Source organism: Castor canadensis, chromosome 2 (genome assembly GCF_047511655.1).
Source record: "Castor canadensis chromosome 2, mCasCan1.hap1v2, whole genome shotgun sequence".
NCBI lineage: Eukaryota > Metazoa > Chordata > Mammalia > Rodentia > Castoridae > Castor > Castor canadensis.
The window spans coordinates 193,091,442-193,110,376 of NC_133387.1; the positions used below are offsets into that span (position 1 = coordinate 193,091,442).

General features: G+C 36.9%; 1 long non-coding RNA gene across 1 annotated transcript in view; it reads left to right on the forward strand.

Annotated features, from left to right (window-relative positions):
- The window catches only part of LOC141420906 (uncharacterized), a 64,482-nt gene extending 49,968 nt beyond the window's left edge, over nucleotides 1-14,514 (forward strand). The window contains exons 3-5 of the long non-coding RNA XR_012445627.1: nucleotides 5,097-5,264; nucleotides 9,456-9,531; nucleotides 13,503-14,514. This is a non-coding gene — a long non-coding RNA (uncharacterized lncRNA). The remainder of the gene's footprint in view (nucleotides 1-5,096; nucleotides 5,265-9,455; nucleotides 9,532-13,502) is intronic.
- Nucleotides 14,515-18,935: the final 4,421 nt, after the last annotated feature.

Here is an 18,935-nt window from a genome sequence, read left to right on the forward strand (position 1 = left end):
TTAATTCTCCTTTGCTTATTGGTAAATTCTCAATCCCATAGTGAGAAACCTAGTTCCTATCACTCACCATCCATTTACTTTATTCTTTAACTCCAGTAAATACTTGTAGTAGGGTCAGAATTACTAAACCACATCCCTATGGAGAGCAACTTTATCAAGTCCAACACGGGGCTTTTGTCTTTTACTGAAATTCAACTGCATTCAGTAAGTCAAAGTTACTTTGATCAGTGTCATTTTCTCTTGCCTTATTCAGTGAGGCTGTTTCTTGTATTTATTATACAGTGAGATTCTCTTGTTGCAATCTGCAGTCCTTCCTGGGAACGTCTGACCTCAAATGATTTTTAAAATTTGTATATGTTAAGTTTCAAGCCCTTTGTGCTGCAAAGTTCTGTGGAGTTTTACAAACGCAAAATGTCATGTATTTTCAATTTATAGAGGATTTACAAATAAAGGGAAGTTAAATCAACAATCAGAACTATTTTAATTCTCTCTTCCTAATATATCTGTGGGAAGCATTTAGAATAAATGTACTTGATGAAAATTTTAGGGCCATCCTATTTCTATAAATCAGGTAGGATTTTTATTTAGCTTTATTCATCCCTTTACTTTTATGTTTCTCCAAGTCTTCAAATTCAAGCAATTTTCCAGTACAAGTTGCTTTTATTACAAGAGAAGAACATTTGGAGAGACAAAAAATTTCCTTTCAGATCTAATATCGTAAAATGAAAAATTTCCCACTTTTTCTCTGTTCAAATCTTCTACTCTTAGCTCTGCTTCACTTGGTTGAATAATAGACACAGACATCCAAAACTGATGAAACTTGGGATTTCCAGTTGAGAAATTGGCTGCTTTCTTTGAAGATTAACATACTACAGGAAAAAGGCATGATCTTCACAAACAAGACCTTTGCCTTTTGTGAGCACAAGGGTCAATGAGCACACAGTTCGAGCTCTTAAGGGTTCTCTTTATTTCAGTAGAGTGAAGAAGAAAATTGTCTACCTAGGCAGAGCTCATATTTGTCAGGTGTGATTTATGGCTGTTTATCATACTCGATGTTTCTTGTCTGTCTATAATACTGTGTGGTTTTGCCAAGTTTTCAATAATGAATAGAACCTGATTTGAAAATGGAAATGATTACACCAGTATATGTGAATGTGTATAGACAAAGACGGAGAAAAGGAAAAGAGTTCTTTAGAGGAAGGTATTTTTCTTGACTTGCTATTCCCTAAGCATTTTAGTCAGGTAGACAAAAAATTCTGAAAAATACCATTGACCAAATGAAATAGCTTATCACCTGGTGTCATTTTAGAGTATTATATTCAGAATGAGTTGCATCAACACCTATCCATTGTAGTTACATCTGAATTCAGAAATAAGATCTATGCAGGTCTCTCTGGCAACCCTCTCATCTCTGCAAAAACTCTTGTCTGTAAATCAGGATTCCTTGGCTTATAAGTTGATAGGAATACACAAGTGTAGGTGAAATCAATGGAACTAGTCACTGCTGTGGTCTGAATGTTGTATCTCCCTGAAATCTGAATGATTGTGTGTGTGGAGATAGAGCCTTTAAAGTAGTAATTAAGGACACATATGGGGCCTTGATTAAAAATACTTAGTATCTTTATAAGAAGAGCAAGATATACCAGAGCTCATTTGTTCTCCCCACACAAACACCACCATGTGCATGCCCTGAGGAAATGTCTTAAAGTCTATTTTGTAAGATGGAAGTATAGCCACTCCTGCTTGCTTTTGGATTCTTTTAGAACAGAATATAATTTTTCATTTTTTCACTTTAAAGTTTTGTGTGTGTGTGTCTTTACTGATGAAGTGAGTTTCTTGTTGGTAGCATAGTGTAGGGTCTTGAGAACTTTTTTAATACTATCTATTCAGAATTATTTGTACCTTTTAATTGGAGAATTTAGTTCACGTCCATTCAAGGTTATTAATAATAGTTAAAGACTTATTCTTGCCATTTTGTTGATTTTCTTCTAATTCTTTTGAATATCTTTTGTGCTCTTTGCCCTCTCTTATTGATCTTTGTGGTTTGGTGATTAACTGTATTTATAACATTTGCTTCTCCACATTTGCTCCTTTTCTAATTCTGTTTTGCATATGTGCTCTTAAGAAAGATTGTATACATTCACATGTTTTGATAATGTTATCTTTCTTTTGTTTCTGGGGGTAGTAGTCACTTAAACACCTATTTATTTATTATTGCCTTTCTTGGAAAGTCTTTACTTCTCCTTCATTTCTGAAGAACAGCCTTGCTGGGCACATTATTCTTGATGGATAGTTATTTTACCTCAAGACTTAGAACATGTCACTCCATTCCTTCATGATCTGTAAGGTTTCTGCTGAGAGTTCTGCTGTTAGTCTAATATGGTTACCTTTAAATGTGACTCAGTGATTTTTTTTTTTTTGCAGTTTTTAGAACTCTGTCTTTATATTGTACTTTTGACAGTTTGAGAATTATATGGTGTCATATTTTTTAGGGACTTGTAGTGTTCTTATATCTGGATGTCCATGTCTTTCCCAAGAAGAGAGAAAATTTTTGGTATTATTTCATTGAAAGATATTCATTGCCTTTCTTGAGGTGGCAATTTGGTAAACTGTTTTGGCTTTGGTTCTAGCCACAGTACCATAGTACAGTCTCCCTATATCTTCTCAACTGTAATCAATGAGTTTGAGCATGATGTGTGTGATTTCATGCTCAGGGAGCCCTTGTTTCCCCAGGAACCATGTGGGGAAGGGGGTCCTCTAGTGGTCCAGGTGAGTGTGGGACACATAGCAAGTGGGTGGAGCATCCACTGAATGGCCATTCCAGCACTGGAAATGGCTACACTGGAAACACAGAGCACAATGGATATTTCCTCAGCAGTGGTGGCACAACCTCAAGCCCAGCAGGTCTGATTAAAGCAGAGGCTCAGGCCAATTACATAGGCAGCTTTGGATGATTACACAGCATAGGCAGATTAAGGTGCCAGCTTGCCTGAGTACCTTGGTTAGGTAGCAGTATTGACAGAAGCATAGCTCCACCCCCAATATTTCACCTATGCAAAACAGCTTGAGATTTGGTAGGGGTGTGGAGAGAGAAGTCAATTTCTTTCTCTGGAGCTTCCAACTTGTCTCCAACCATATTTTTCTGTTGTTAAGGTTGCTGGCATGTTTACTGAGGCTGCTAGTGTCCACAGAAAAGGAGCTCCCTGGGATTCACCTGTATACATGTTGGGTAGTACCCCCTGGCTGGGGAGCTAGGGTTGTAGTCTGTAGTATGCTTAGTTCCACTCTCTAGTCCACTGTGCCATGTCTAACAAGGTTTCCAATGCCTTAAAAATGGAGCTATTTCTTATTCTGGTTCTTCTTTGTAAAGAAGGTGACCACTAGGAACCCCATTTGGTTATCTTCTTCTGTCATCTTCATTTTGATTCTTGCTTATTATTCATTTTAAATAAATCATTTTTGTCAATCTTTCTGTTATGTTTGGTGTCTCATTCAGTAAATCATATTAATTATTATACTTTATTATTAATTTTTATAGATAGCGTAAAAAACTTTCTCAGTTACTCTTAGCTTTTGCTCTTTCATGTCAATTTCGGAATCAGCTTGTTCATTTCCTCAACAGCCATGTTGAGGTTATAGAATATTATTGATTCTTAATCTTATAGCATTGCACTTCAGATTAATTTGAGTAGAATTGACATCTTCAGATGGTTGAGTTTTTCTATCCACAAAGTATATCTCATATATTCAGCCTGATTTAAATGTTTTGAAGAAAGTTTTAATAATTTTAAGTTAAGTGTTGAGTTCATGAGTGCTCATTTTGTGGTTATGCTTAACAATTTAGATATATGCATTAAGCATCAAATATAACATAACCTTTAAAAAATATGGAAATATGTCTTAAGTGGAATGAAGCCATTTAAAATGATGGTACAGTTACTGATATGGAAAGATCTATACCCTATTAACAAGTGAGAAAAGCAATTTCCATAATAGCATATGTTTGCTATAAGTGACATTTATTTAAATATATGTAAAATTATGAATATGGCATACAGAGATATTTTGAAGGCTGTAAAAATATAGAATAAGATAAAGACATATTTCAGATGGAAAAACACTCTGAAATGGTGGAATAAGGGCTTTTGAAAATTTACTACTCTCAAGAAGCCATGACAACACTGGGAAAAGTCAAAATCATTATTTCTGAAAATTAAAGGAATGAGACATTCTGAGAAATATTCATTCAAGAACATCAGCTAGATTGTAGTAACAACAGTAAGCTTTGTGAGTTTAAAGTTGCTCCAGTAACATCTCCCTTTCCCTTGATTTTCTGTAGCTTTAACAGCCAACACCCTCTCAATTATTATGCTACCAGTGGGGGTGGAATGAGCCTTTAACTGTCCAATACCAAGAAGTCTGATGCTATTTTACCTGTCTGGCAGCTCATTAAAATAAGAAAAATGTTCTATTCCCAGGGTTTGCTTTCATTTGATCTGGTTAATAACTCACGCTCTGTGAGCATTTGCCAAAAATAACTGGTGGTAATTGTCTAACACGGCCCAAGGTGGTAACCAGTTGGAGTTAGAAGAAACAGAACACAAAACTTAAAAGGAAAAGTTGGGAATGAGATTTCTGCATGAGGCTCTGTAAAGCTTCAAGGTATTCCTGTATGTAGTTTGGATACAAAGTCTCCCCTCAAAAGCTCATGTGTTAGAAGTTTGGCTGCTTGATGATGGGCTTTTGGGAAGGGATTTGATCATGAGGTTTTGACCTAATTTGTGGATTGATCCATTGATGGATTCATAAATTGATGGCATTATTGGGAGCTGGTGGAAACTTTAGGAGGTAAGGCCTACCTGGAGGAAGTAGGTCACCAGGGGCATGATTTTAAAGAGCATATCTTGTCCCTGGCTGCTTGTTCTTCTCTGTCTCTATCTGCTTTCTACCATGAGCTGATCCACTTTGCTGTACCATATGTTCCATGACATGATATTCTGTTTCGCCACACGCAGGCCTAGAAGCCATGGATTCAAGTTACTGTGGACTAAAACCTCTGAAAACATGAGCAAAAATAAATCTTTCTTCATTTGCAGTTTTCTTTCAGGTATTTTCTACCATGATGAAAAGCCGAGTAACATGTCCTGGGAATGTAGATGTCAACAGACATGTTCGCAGATGTGTACATGCCTAGGAAAGACATGAAAAAGCTCTAATCTTGCATCTTGCTCTGTGTAATCAGGAAGTGAAGACCAAGACAAATTGTAAGTTGCCTACTTGAGCACTGAAAGCATGCCCCAACACACCCACCAAGTCTCTTAGCAAAGGCTAGGGCAATTATTTTAGTCTAAGTCACTTAGTGAAAACTATTCAATCATTAACTGATCTCAAAGTTAATTAAGAAGAGACTTCAGTGACCACACAAAACAACGAATATTAAGTTCATAGAATGATCTTGCAAAACTGATTTTAAAAAATAATAAAATGTGCATGGGAGTAGTTTAAAAACGTCCAGAGATGCTGCATAGTATTATTTTAAATATCTAGTTTTTAATGAAAATTAAGAGGTCATCAGAAAAGAAAGACTGGCCCATCCATAGGAAAATACCAGCAGAAACTATCGCTGAAAAGACATGGGACTACTGCACATATTTTAAATCTGCCATTTAGATATGTTCAAAGAGCTAAAGAAATTATTCCTAAAAAATAAAATATTAAGGCAAAATATGTCTTATCAAATAGAGAATATCAGTAAAGGGATAGAAATCATTTTTTAAAACACCAAATAGAGATTCAAGAGTTGAAGAGTGTAATAACTGCTATGTAAAATTCACTGAAAGGGCTCAACAGCACATTTGAGTGGTGAGAAGAAAGAGTTAGGAATTTGAAAATAGGTTGATAGAAATTAAGCATTTTGAGGAACAAAAAGAAAAAAAAAGAGTGAAGAAAAATGAGTAGAACAACAGAGGACTATGTGAAAACACTGAGCATATCAACATATGCATAACAGGGGCCCCAGAAAGACAGGACAGAAGAAATAGAGTATAAAGAATATTTGAAGAAATAATGACTAAAATCCCCCCAGATTTGAGGAAAACCTTAATCTGTGTATTTGAGAAACTTGACACCATGCAGAACTCAAAGTTATCTATATGTAGACAAATAGTCAAACTTCATAGTTGAAAGCCAAACATAAGAGAGAATCTTGAAAGTGACAAGGGAAAAATGACCCATCATTGTGAAGAGATCTCAGTTTCAGCTTACTTTCCTAATTAGAAGACAGATCACCAGAAAGTGGAGAGAAGACACATTCCATGTGCTGAAAAACACTGTCAACCAAGGTTTTTCTACCCAGAAAAAAATTATGATTCAAAAATAAAAAACTTAAGGCATTCCAGATAAATAATAACTCATTGAATTGTTGCTTTCACATATTCCATAAAAGAAATGCTAAAAGATGTATGTCAGCCTGAAAAGAATGGACAAGAGATGGTAACATGAATTTGTGAGACAATATGCAGTATTGGCACAGTAACTACATAGATAAATATAAAAGACAGTATAAATGCATAAATTTAATAGCTCTTTTAATGCTTTCTGAATTAAAAGAGAACTTCATAAAATAATAGCTATAAAATTGTGTTGCTGGAATGATAAAATATACAGTTTTCATTTATATGTCAGTATTATCACAAAGGAAGCAGAATCAGAGCTAAACTGGAAGAATGTTGTTGTATAATTGAAATCAAGTTTCTGTTTCTTGAATTAGAAAGTTGTAAGTTAAGATGTTATTTTTAATACCCTCAGGTAGCCATTAACATAACACAAAAAATATAAAGAAAAAGAAACAATAAGAAATTCAAATGGTACATTAGAAAATATCTATGAAACACAATAGAAACAGTAATAGAAGTAAAGATACCAGACATATAGAAAGCAGAAAAATGAAATCTATTAATCTTGCTTTATCAGCTATTACATTAAATGTAAATGGACTAAACCTGCCAATCAAAAGCTAGATGTTCAAAGAATGAATAAAAAATATAATCAATTATATTCTCTCTATTAGTGGCACAATTTAGATGTAAAGATCAAATAAATTGAAAGTAAAAGATGGCAAAAGATCCACACAATTCCCTAAAGGGGGCTAAAGTAGCTATAGTGAGATAGGGTATGATAAGCTTTAACCAAAAAAATGACTAGAGTAAGAGAAGAATAAGTATGATGGTTAGAAAGTCAGTCCATACCAAAATTACCCAAATGCAGGAAAAGCAGTATGTAGAGGGAAATTTACAGCCCAAATTACAGATTTATACTGGAGAACTAATAAATGAGTCCACAAGGTTGCAGGGTACAATATTAAATATTCAAACACCAAGAATTATTTTTCTACATGCTAGTGAGAACAAACCAAAATAAAATTTAGAAAAGTAATTAAGATATTAAGAAAATCGCTCCACTTGAATGAGAAAGAACAAAATGGTTGGGAAAAAATTAATGAAAGAAATGTAAACCTTTTATACTGAAAATTGTAGAATATTCTAAAAATTATTGGTGAGAAGGTGGAGAAATTGGAACCTTCAGACATTGTTGATGGGACAGTGTAGCTGCTTTGACAAACACCTTGCAGCCTCTCATAAAGTTAGAGTTACCAAAGTAAACCAGAAAATCTATTTCTAAATATTTTCCCATAGAACCAAAAAACTTATCCATACAAAAACTTGTATACAGGTGATTTTGGCTGCATTATGCCTTATAATAAAAAATAACAGAAATAACCAAATGAATAGATAAACAAAATGAAGCATGGCCATTTAATGAAACACTCATCTTTAAAAGTAAGGCCGGTATTGATACACCGTATATATGGGTGAACCCTGAAAATCTTATATGCTATGTGAAATAAGCCAGTCATAAAAGGCCATACACTATAAAATTACATATGTTCAGAAGATGTAAATCCATAGAGGCAGATTAGTAGTTTCTATGGACTGAAGAGGGGAGAGAATAAGGACTGAACACTTGTGAGTATAGGGTTTCATTTTCTGGTGATAAAAATTTTCTCAAATTAAATTGTGGTGATTGGTGTAAAACTATATGTATATATTAGAATTAAAAATTATATTCAGTGAATTCAATAAAACTGTTACTTTAAAAAGATGCATTCCAGGGTCCTTTCCAACTGTCATATTTTCTTTTTTTTAAAACTTTTTTTGCATTTTAAAACATTTTTACTAGCATATATTAGTTGTACAGGAGGGTTCATTGTGACATTTCCATATATGCTTATAATGGACGTTGGTTGGGTTCATTCTAGCCATCTTTCTTCCTCATTTTTCTCCCCCTACTTGAAATTATTTCAACAGAGTTCAATGCTCTATTTTCATACATGTGTATAAAGTACATTCACCATATTTGCCCTCTTTTGCCTTCTCCATTCACTTTTCCTCCTGAATAGGACCTCTTTTACATTCCCATCCTTCATATTTTAAAGTACATATTTGTTGTTCCTAGGGTTTTGGCATGGTATATCACCTGTGAATATATTGTACTTTAATCAGCTTAACCCCCTTTATTACTCTTCCTTATATTTTCCTCTGCCCCTAGTTATTCAACAGTTTTCAATGTGTTTCCTTCTTCCTTCTTTCCACACGGATGCAATGTGTTTCAATATTATTCACTTCATCATTCTCTTTTCCTCTTTTGCCTCCTCCAGTCCCCTAAGATACTCCCACTATTGCAAACATATATATGTACATATGTGTGTGTATGTATATATGATCATGTTTTTATTGTTGTATACTTTTATCTTTTGGATCTGTCTTCCACATATTTGAAAAAGCATACGACCTTTGTTCTTTATGGTTTACTTTGTTTTTATGGTTTACTTTGCTTAACGTGATGATCTGCAGTTCCATCCATCTACCTTCAAACACATAGTATCTCATTCCATATATTCCATATATATATGTGCATATATATGTATATATATGTGTATGTATATATATATATATATATATATATGTATATATAATTACATTTTACTAATCCATTCATCAGTTGTAGAGCATCTGGGCTATTTCCATAGCCTGACTATTGTGCATAGTGCTGCAATATCATATTTTTAAGGCACATTGCTCAAACATAATTAGGTAGCCATAGCAATCCTAGATAACCTAATCACATAATCATAGCCTTAAAAGTAGGCAGTATGTTTTTTCCTTTTCTTTTTGGTACTGATGTTTGAAATCAAGGGATTATTGATTAGTTGTAAAGCCCTGGCTTCCAACAATTGGTGGGTCTGATCTATTTTATGGCCTTAGAATTAGGAGATTACCTTCTTCTTTGCCTGCTAGTTTTTGCCTAGTTTTAAACATGTACCATCCCCATACCTCGTGATGCTGGAGTTGGCGTCTGCTCAACTGGGCAGTTTGTGTGTCTTTTTCTCTTGGCAGTGAGAAGGTTGGATATCTTGGCCCACTGGTCTGTTGAAGGAGAGAGAGGTCCCATCGGAAATATCACAAACATAAGGTGATGCCATATGGAAATGTATGTTTATTTCATAGATAATTGTAAGTAAATTTTATTGTGTACATTTAAGATAAACAGCATAATGTTATAGGATATACACAGACAGCAAAAGCTTACAATCATGAAGCAAATTAAAATATATATCATCTCATATAATTGTCCATTTTATTCTGTGACAAGAGCAGTTAAAATTCTCACTTAGCATGAAGTCTACAGATAATCCAATTTTATTAGTCTAGTCCTGTTCTGGATCAGATCTCTAGACTCGTTTATCCACATATTTGCTACTCTGACTCTTCTGACCTACATCTCGATATTCACCCTGTCCCTGTCTTGGGAAACCACAGATTTGTTCTCTAACTCTGTGTATTTGATTTTTTAAAAAAATTCTGCATATTAGGGAGATAGAATATTTTTCCTTGTGTGGTTTATTTCACTTAGCATAATGTCTTCCAGGCTCATCCATATTTTGGCAAATGGCAATATCTCATTTTTTTCAGAATATTTAGAATTCTAATATTCCCTTGCATATGTCTGTGTGTCTGTTGATGGACACTTAGGCTTTTTCTATATCTTTGCAACTGTAAATAGTGCTGCAGTGAGTATGAAAGCACAGGTGTGTGTGTGTGTGTGTGTGTGTGTGTGTGTGTGTGCCCCCTTTCTCTTGGTTTAATATTTCTCCTGGGAGCACATTCAGCACTGCACACTGATGTGCAGTTTCAAATCCCACTCCAGACCATCTTGATGAAGTTCTTCTGTAAAGTCAGTCTTAAGTAGCTTAGACTACAGGAAGAATTAACTGCTGAAAATTAACTTCTAGAATGGAAATAGCCCCTAAGTGTAATTGTTGTTTGCAGGACCCTGGTTGGTGGAATTTTTCTATGTGAGACAGAATCATTTATTGGAGGCTAGATGGTGAAGTTATTCACTCAAAGGAGGCAATATCCAGAAAGGAAACCAAATCTTGGAATAGGTTTTTGGCCCTGGAGTTCCAGGTGGTGACCAATAACTGAAGTGGGTAATAGAGAATGTGGAAAAACAGCTAGGACATAGTGTGGTCCTTTGACTACTAGGAACCCCTCTTACAGATTGGCTGGGGGCGGGGAGAGGGTGTGGGACAACCTGCAAAAAAGGGTGTTTGGATAATTTAGTGGTCACATTTACCCAGGTCAAGGAGTTTCTCTTGCTCCTGCCACATACCCTTCAAAAGCTATGGATTTAGTGTTTTTCCATTTTAAAGTCATTGTATAATGTATCACCAGAGAGCTCATTATTCTCCTTGTGCATGGTTTTCCAGTTACCTTAAATGAAGGCGAAGAGAGGGAAGGGGGAAGAGATCGGAAGAAAGAAAAGATTCTGGGAGAAAAGGAGGTAGGAGGGGAGGAGGATCTAATGCTCTCTTACTTAGGGCTAACTGCCAATTAATTATTTTTGGCATCCATTTCCCTGTCAGTTTGTCATATAGATGAGGTTCTCTATTCATTCTCCTCTGTCACTGTTTATCTAAAGGTTCTTTAGCTGTTTCTAATTTTGAAGAGTGAAACGCTATTTCTTTCAGTACTAAAACTGGGCTTCCTTCTTTGTTGTCTATTACAGTTGTCTAGATACAACTGTCTCTGAGTGTCTAGAATGTATTCCTCAGTCAGAGAGAAACTGTTATTTTCCAAGGTCTTCTCCTCCTTAAGAGAAAGGAACCAAACATGATAACTGCCTTGTCATCTGAGACGTGTCAACTACTCTCCCATGCTCTGTACTGACCTCCTTCAGGAAGAACCTTGGAACACACTGGTGAACAGCCCCACCACCACCTTCACTGAACGAGCACATACCAGGAGGGAAGAAGTCACAGTCTGCCAAATGAAACAGGCTAAAACTGGGAAAGCAATAGATGGTATTTTCCTGTTTCTAGGAGCATGTTTCAAAAATAGAAGCTGAAAGTTTTTTTAAAAAATGAAGAATTTTCTGTCATAATGTGTGCATAGAATTGAAATTTCCCTTGCATATTTTAGTTTCAAGAAAACCATTCCTATAGCTTTCACAACATCCTGAGTGTGGAATATTAAAATCCTTAATAAATATCATCTTCCATTCAGGACAGCTGAGTCAACAGACATGGCAATCACTCCTGGTTCCCTCCTCCTTGTCATCTTCTGATGAAGAGGAATTTTTAGCTAAGCCCACCTGGATGCCTTTCTAGCTAACCTGTAATTGTTTTGGCTTCTAGGTTAGGTATTGCTTAATTGGATAAAATGTCATTTATACTAGTTTTCATGCTCTCCTGCAAATTATTTTAAAATTGGGGCAAAACCCCAAACCTATGATCTCTGCATTTGCTATTAGAAAACACAGCTGCAAAAGGAGACACATAGATTTCCAGATACACCATTTGCATGGTTGCATGAAACAGTGAATTTTCCTGATGGAGCTGGAACAAGTCAGGCACAAAGAAGCTCTGTCAGGGACTCAGAGATAATAGGTTGGTTGAAAAACGTAGACATGCTCCTTGTACCAGGGGAGTCTGTGCAGTTGGAGTTAACTCACATCAGATGAGATGTCACACTTTCAGAAGCAGTGGAAAAGCATTTAACTCAGGCCAGATCTCTGCTGTGTATGCTGCCTACTCCCAGTCAGCGTGTCTGTGCTGAGGGCTGAATTTATAAAACACCACAGTGGGGCTGTCAGGCTAGCAGCCAGTGGGAATTGGAAAGGGAAGAGATGAGATTGTCTTTGCTATTGGGACCTAGGGAAGTGGGATTGACCTTGTCTTTCTCTTGCATTAAGGTAGTATGTTGGGACAGGGAAGTGCCCAGGACCTGGGTTGCTTGATGTTTCCTACATACAGAGAGAGTCTGTGTTGTGACTGTTGCTGAGGAAAATGTAGAATGAAAGATGCTAAAGAGAGAGATATCTCTAGATACATTTTCACAGTGGACTTCTGTAAGTACTGTTTGTAGCTGAAAATACTGTCTGGAGCAAGGCATATAATGGAGGTTTTAGGCAATACAGGACAAGGTGCTACTATGTTCATTCATGGTATGAAATAATTGATTAGGTCTCCAGTTTGATCATTCTTGTGACATCCACTGCTCTCTGTAGGCAGTTCTGGACAAGGTCTTCTTTAATCCTTTTATAACTTGTCTTGACTAAAACAGAAACCACTAACATTGATTATTGCAACAGCTACTTAACCAGCCTCAGATCTCTCTCTATCCCAATGCTACATGCCTCTGTATACCACAGCACCAAGCACTGGTGCTAGAAATATATACAAAAGTGCAGTCCCTTCTTTAAAGGAATTTCTAGTTTTATTGGGAAAACAACCAAATAAGAAGCCAATTAACTATAGTTCTATAATTTGCCAAGATATGGACAAAGTGCTGGGAGAGTATTAAGTATTTTTTCCTCTAGCAAACCCTTAAGATTACTAAGTATTATTTTTCAATCAAGGGGCATAGTTTCATTTTCTGTAAATAGCCAGTCAATTTGAGCCTTTTCTGAGAGGAATGGGGTTTATGGTCATCTGTGGCAAGTGGCAGATGAGAATAGTTATCACTGCTTTGTTAACTGGAAGCAAAGAATACAAATTCATGTCTCACAAGTCATAAATATACATTTTAAATCTTTACCAAAATATGGCCATACATTGCAAGCAAACATATTTCTAGAATTTAAGAGAGGAACTCTAATTTCAGATTAACGTCAACCCTCTGCATTTGTATTAATTGCATGGCTCAGGACAATTTTTCCCTTATATTCACTTCTCCCTTAGATTTGGTATCTATCTACTCAATACACTCCAGATGCAAAGCAATAAGGGAGAGTGAACAGCTAGGAGAACCTAGGGCCACAAGCCACAGCTTTGCTTACCCAGAGGAAGTGAAGCCTTGATGTGTCTGAAGGAAACTTTGCTGATTCCCTTGCTTGCCTTTCTATTAGAATTTGATGAATCCTTTAACTACATTTTTCATTAGACATCAGATAACCAGAAGACATATGGTGCTAATGTTTCCTGGCCTTTTGTGAACAGAAGCAGCTGGTAAGTAGAACAAATTTTTTAAAAAAGGAACAAGTAAGCCTCAGGGGACTGAAGTTGTTATCAATCAGTTCTAAATTCTTTAGCTTTCAGCATTCACTTGTCTCCTGAATTAGCCCAGGAGTGGGGGTGTGTGGGGAGAGTACACAGGATGGGGTGGCAGGTCTTTGTTTCACCTGTGGCTGGGATGGTTTGTAATCCTCTCTGGCACCATGGCTCTCCTCCATGACAATATACACAAAGAGACTCTGTTTCTGGGATAAAAGGCTGTATAGGAGGCTTCTGGGAGGTGGACAGCTACTGGTTGGGTGTTGGCTTTTTGGGTCATGGATGGAAGTGGTGGGAATTGGCCAAACTTCCCTCATTTGCTCCTTTCTTCTCAGGAGCAGCCTCACATCTCATTTTGTAAATTAAAATGAAGATGACTAAACTTGGAACAAATCCAAATAAGCAACCAACTGGAATGATTCCCAATCTCATTGACAGTGAATTTTTTCTCAACTAATTTCAAATTAATTAGGCCCATTTCTGTACCTTGTTTTTCCTACCACATTGAGCAAATTCCCCAGGACTTCTGGGACTACCTCTATTTCACTAGAAGCCCCTATTGTAATAAACTTGCTGTTTATTGAATGCCGACTATGTATTAGTGCAATGCTAGGCACTTTGCATTCATCCTCTAGCTTGAGTCTTAAAAACAACGGATTGCCCTTCTGGAGATAAGGAAAGTGAGGCTCATAGAATTAAACAAACTCTTTGAAGGTCTACCCTGCTAGCAAGCAACAGGGCCAGGATTTTACCTCCTGGTTCTCTGACTCCAGAGCCATTCTCTACTCTTGTCAGTTTTTGGTATGGGAGGAGTTATGGTTGCCTTGGGTTTTCCTTACCCTAACGTGATGTTAGACAAAGACTGAAAAAGGTTGTACATTCTCCTGTGCTAACTTAGTGCTCCTGAAATGGTTCTAAATGTGCTTTTTAAGGGTCACATAATAGCCGAAAAGAATGAAGATAACTTTTTACATAGGATTAGGTCAGATTCAAAGGATTCAGCCTGCATTTTGCATCTCTGGCAGTAGGGATATAGGATAGCTCCTGGAAGTTTTGCCTCACCAAGCGGAATGAGAGGACAAAGACCAATGCCCACTTTTAGGGTATTCTTTGACAAGTGCTGAAGTCTCAACCCCTATGAATCCTGGAAACCATTTTATTCTTCTCCAAAAGCTATAATTTTATAGGAGGCAAGTGGTCACAGAGAGGAAGGTGCAGCAATGCACCTTCTAAAGGAATGTGATTTTTCTAAAGGAATGAAGATTTTAATATCCACTGACAAAATGTGCTCCATTAACCTGCTCAAATAAAGAAGACTGTCAGTTGATTTCTTCATAAATTGTCCAAGACAGAGCTCTATCCTGTCCCTCTTCATCTACAGGTCCAGATAAGCAGCTCTGCTTCGTTTCCTTAGGTCCTCTTCTTTAGGGGGGATGTTATCAGATCCATTGCATCAAGGGAAGGTGTCCTCATTTCCCAAGCTCTGTGTGTAGTCTTGTCTTTGCTGCCCTGTGACTTGACTCTGAGAACACATCACCCTGTGACAATGTCTGACATAGCTTTGTCCATTCAAATAGTGCTCACAGGGCTTTTTATTCCTGCAGAGGCCCTACGTCCTCCTGGTGACTCATTCCTCACACTTTTTACTGCTTTCTATTTATCTAAATGCCTCCAAACTCTCTCTTGTTTAGTCCTCATGTTGACACTATGGGATAGGCCTTGTTTCTAGATGATGAGTCTAAAGTTGAAGGTCATTTAACATATAAAATTCAGTGCTGTAATGCAAATGCAGGACTGTCTGACCCCAAAGCCTATGCTTTTTAACCATGACACCACACTGCCTTTCACAGACATGAGTACTGAGGCTGGGAAAGGGGCAAGCCCTTGACACAGAACCAGTAACGGGTCATACAATAGACTTTTTCATTGCAACTCTCTGCCTTTGGATTTTAAAAACATGATATTTTTTATTATGTATGCATCCATTTTTAAAATAGCCTTCACATTTTAGAACAGTTTTTAGGTTTCATTTAGAGAAAATTTATAAAGATAATATAGTTTCCATATACCTTCTATCTGACTTCATTTATTATTTAACTTAACATGGTGAATTTGTTATAATTATGTACAAATATCAATGCTATCAAATGCATACTATTGACTAATATTAGTTATTAATTACAACTATTATCAGTTACTATTAGTGTCTATATTTTATTCAGACTTCCTTAGTTTTCACCTCACATCCTTTTTCTGTTCCAGGATTCCATCCAAGAGTCTACATTACTCTCAGTTGTCATGTCTCATTAGCCTCATATTGGTTGTGAGAATTTCTCAGACTACCTTAGTCTGATTGGGATGCTGTAACAAAATACTATAAATGGAGTATGTTAGTCAGCCTTACATTACTATGAAAAAATTCCTTGGATAATCAAATTAAAAGGAGGAGAGGCTTATTTTATCTCACAATTTTGGAGATTTCAGCCCATGGTCAGTTGGTCCCCTTGCTTTTAGGCCTGGGGTGAGGCATGTGTGGAGCTTGCAAACTGTTTGCTTTATGGTCTGGTGGGAGAGAGAGGAAGAGACCAGGGTCCCACAATTCCCTTCAAGGGCAAGCACCCAATGACCTAAGACCTCCTAATAGGCCCCACCTCTTTAAGCTTCCACTACCTCCTGATACCACTATGGGCAAGGGACCAAGCCTTTAACACATGAGCAGTGCAGATGCAAACTGTAGCACTGAGTGACATATGAACAATGGTAATTTATTTCTCACTGTTCTTGAGGTTCTCAAGGCATGGCAGATTCAGTGTCTGGCTAGTACCTCCTCCTCATCAACAGCACCTTTCTCTTGTCTTCTAATGGTGGAAGGGGCAAGGAGCTGCTCTCCGGCCTAATTTAAATCCCATTCATAAAGGTTTCACTCTTAAGACCTAGTCACTTCAAAAAGCCCCCGTCTCCTAATGCTATCACCTTGAGAAAAAAGATATCAATATTATGAATTTTAGGGTGCTACCTGAATATTCAGACCATACTCCAACTTTCTTTGTTTTTGATAAACTTGACAGTTTTAAGGACTACACTGGTCAGGTGTGATGTAGGATATTTCTCTCATAACTACACTATTATAGCTTTTTTACTAATGTAAAGTGTCACTTTCATCACATTATATCAAAAGTACATGCTGTCAACATAATTTATTGCTGTTGATGTTGACTTTGACCATGTGGTTGGGATAGTCTATGTCAGGTTTCTCTCCTAAATAGTCATTGATTTTTCTTTCTTCCCATACTATACTCTTTAGAAGAAAGTCACTGTATAGCCCATGCTGAAGGAGTGAGGAGTTCTGGGCAGAATAGCTTCATAGTGTGGAATATATTTTTATGGAAGCTTTGTCTCTTATTTACTTATTCAAAAAATCACTTGTTTCTATCAATATAGGCTTATGGATTTTTTTTACATCAAAGATTAGTGTACCACAGTGATAAGAAAGTAGATTGATAGAACTTCATCTTGTTCAGCTAAGTGGTAAATGTTTCTGGCTCTTCTAAAGAGGTAGTGGTCTGTTTGAAGGTCATGGTCTTTTGCAGGCATTTCTTGGCTCATGGAGTACTGGAAAATATCACTGATATCCTGTATTATACTGACAATAGGACAAATACAGTCATAGCCTGGTTCATTTTTTATCTGCTCCATCCCTCTCCTTTGTCCTCACCTGGCCAGATACCCAAGAAATTCTATACTTTCTCTGTGAATCAGAGAAGTTTATCCATTCCTGGTCTGAATTTAAGCAAGAACTTTGCAATTCCCCACTCTCCATGTGAACCAGGTTGCTCTTATCTTCACAACATCGTGAAGACAAACAAGCCACATTTCTTCACTTTTAAGGAGCAGAGGAAAGGACTAGGTAATCATGAATGTCTTGAAGCTTATTCAGGCATGAGAGGGATCTCATATTTCTGTTTCCCTTAAGTACCTATTGTGCTATATGGAATTCATTTTGGCAAGAAGAACCAAACATATCTGGGGAGCAAACTTCAGTGTAATTTGTGCAGATTTCAAATGGAAATGATAAAACCTTAGGATTTGCAGTAACCAAGCATGGGAGAAATGGATTAGTAAGACTTCACAGAGGGAATAAAATCCTATCCACCTACCCATGCCTGTCCATATTAATCCTCTGGGCCACACACTGCAGAACGCTGGACTGCTCAGCGTGCTTGACACTTGCCAGCAGAAGGCAGGATAGAAAACTTATCATCTCTCCCCTCTCTAAGCTTTGTAGGGAAAAATGGCTTGCCTAAACTTCTAGGCAGCTCTGTTGCTTCTCATTTGAAAAAATCCGCTTACATATCCAGTTCCACAGTCTTGGCTTTCAAGTATCATCATTTGGGTGAGATCACTCTGCTGATCAGGAGCCTCCCCAGGGTGTCAGGGATTGCCAACCATATTTGCTTTCATATCTGATGCTGCTCCAAGACCAAAATAGTTTTGTATCTTAATTTCAATTATACAATCTACCTTTCTGGGACACATAAAATATGGTCACAGCTCAGTGATGCAGATGGTCCTGCAGAGGCAGAAAACTGCCAAATAATACTTGGTTTACTGCTGGAGGACTGACATCAAAGAGTCAGTTGGTACATGGGTTGTGAAGGGTGATATCTGACATCAGTGGTAGGTAGTGTAGACTGGTGGAGAATCTCTGACACTCACATATGAGGGATATTTGAATGTAATCCTGACCTGTCACTTATTAATCATGTGACCTTGGGAAGTCACTTAGCCCTTGTGAAATTTTTTCCTCATCTGTAAAGTAAATTTAGAAGGTCTAATTTTATGCAATTTCTAAATTAAATAATTAAACAGCACAAGGTATGTAAAGAGCTGGAAGCATCATGGGGATCTATAAGTAATAATGGCTATCATTCTCATCACAAAATACTGGATTTGTTTAAAAAGGGGGTGAAGGGCATAAGAAATTGTAGCAGAGGGGTGAATTTGATCAAAGTACATCATATGTATGTATGGAAATATCACAATGAAACCTCTGTGCAATTGATATATGCTAATAAAAAGAGGAAGTATATTGCATTATATTCTCAATGACTATTGCTAGGATTCTGACATCCATATTTCACAAACCTCTCTTATTAAGCATAGCTTCAATAAGAAGAACAGATAGTCCCTGACTTAATGGTGATTCAAGTTATGATTTTTCAACTTTATGATGGTGTGAAAACAGTATGTACTCAATAGCAACTGTTCCTCAAATTTTGAGTTTTGATCTTTCCCATGGTAGCAACGCCCACCATGGTAGGAT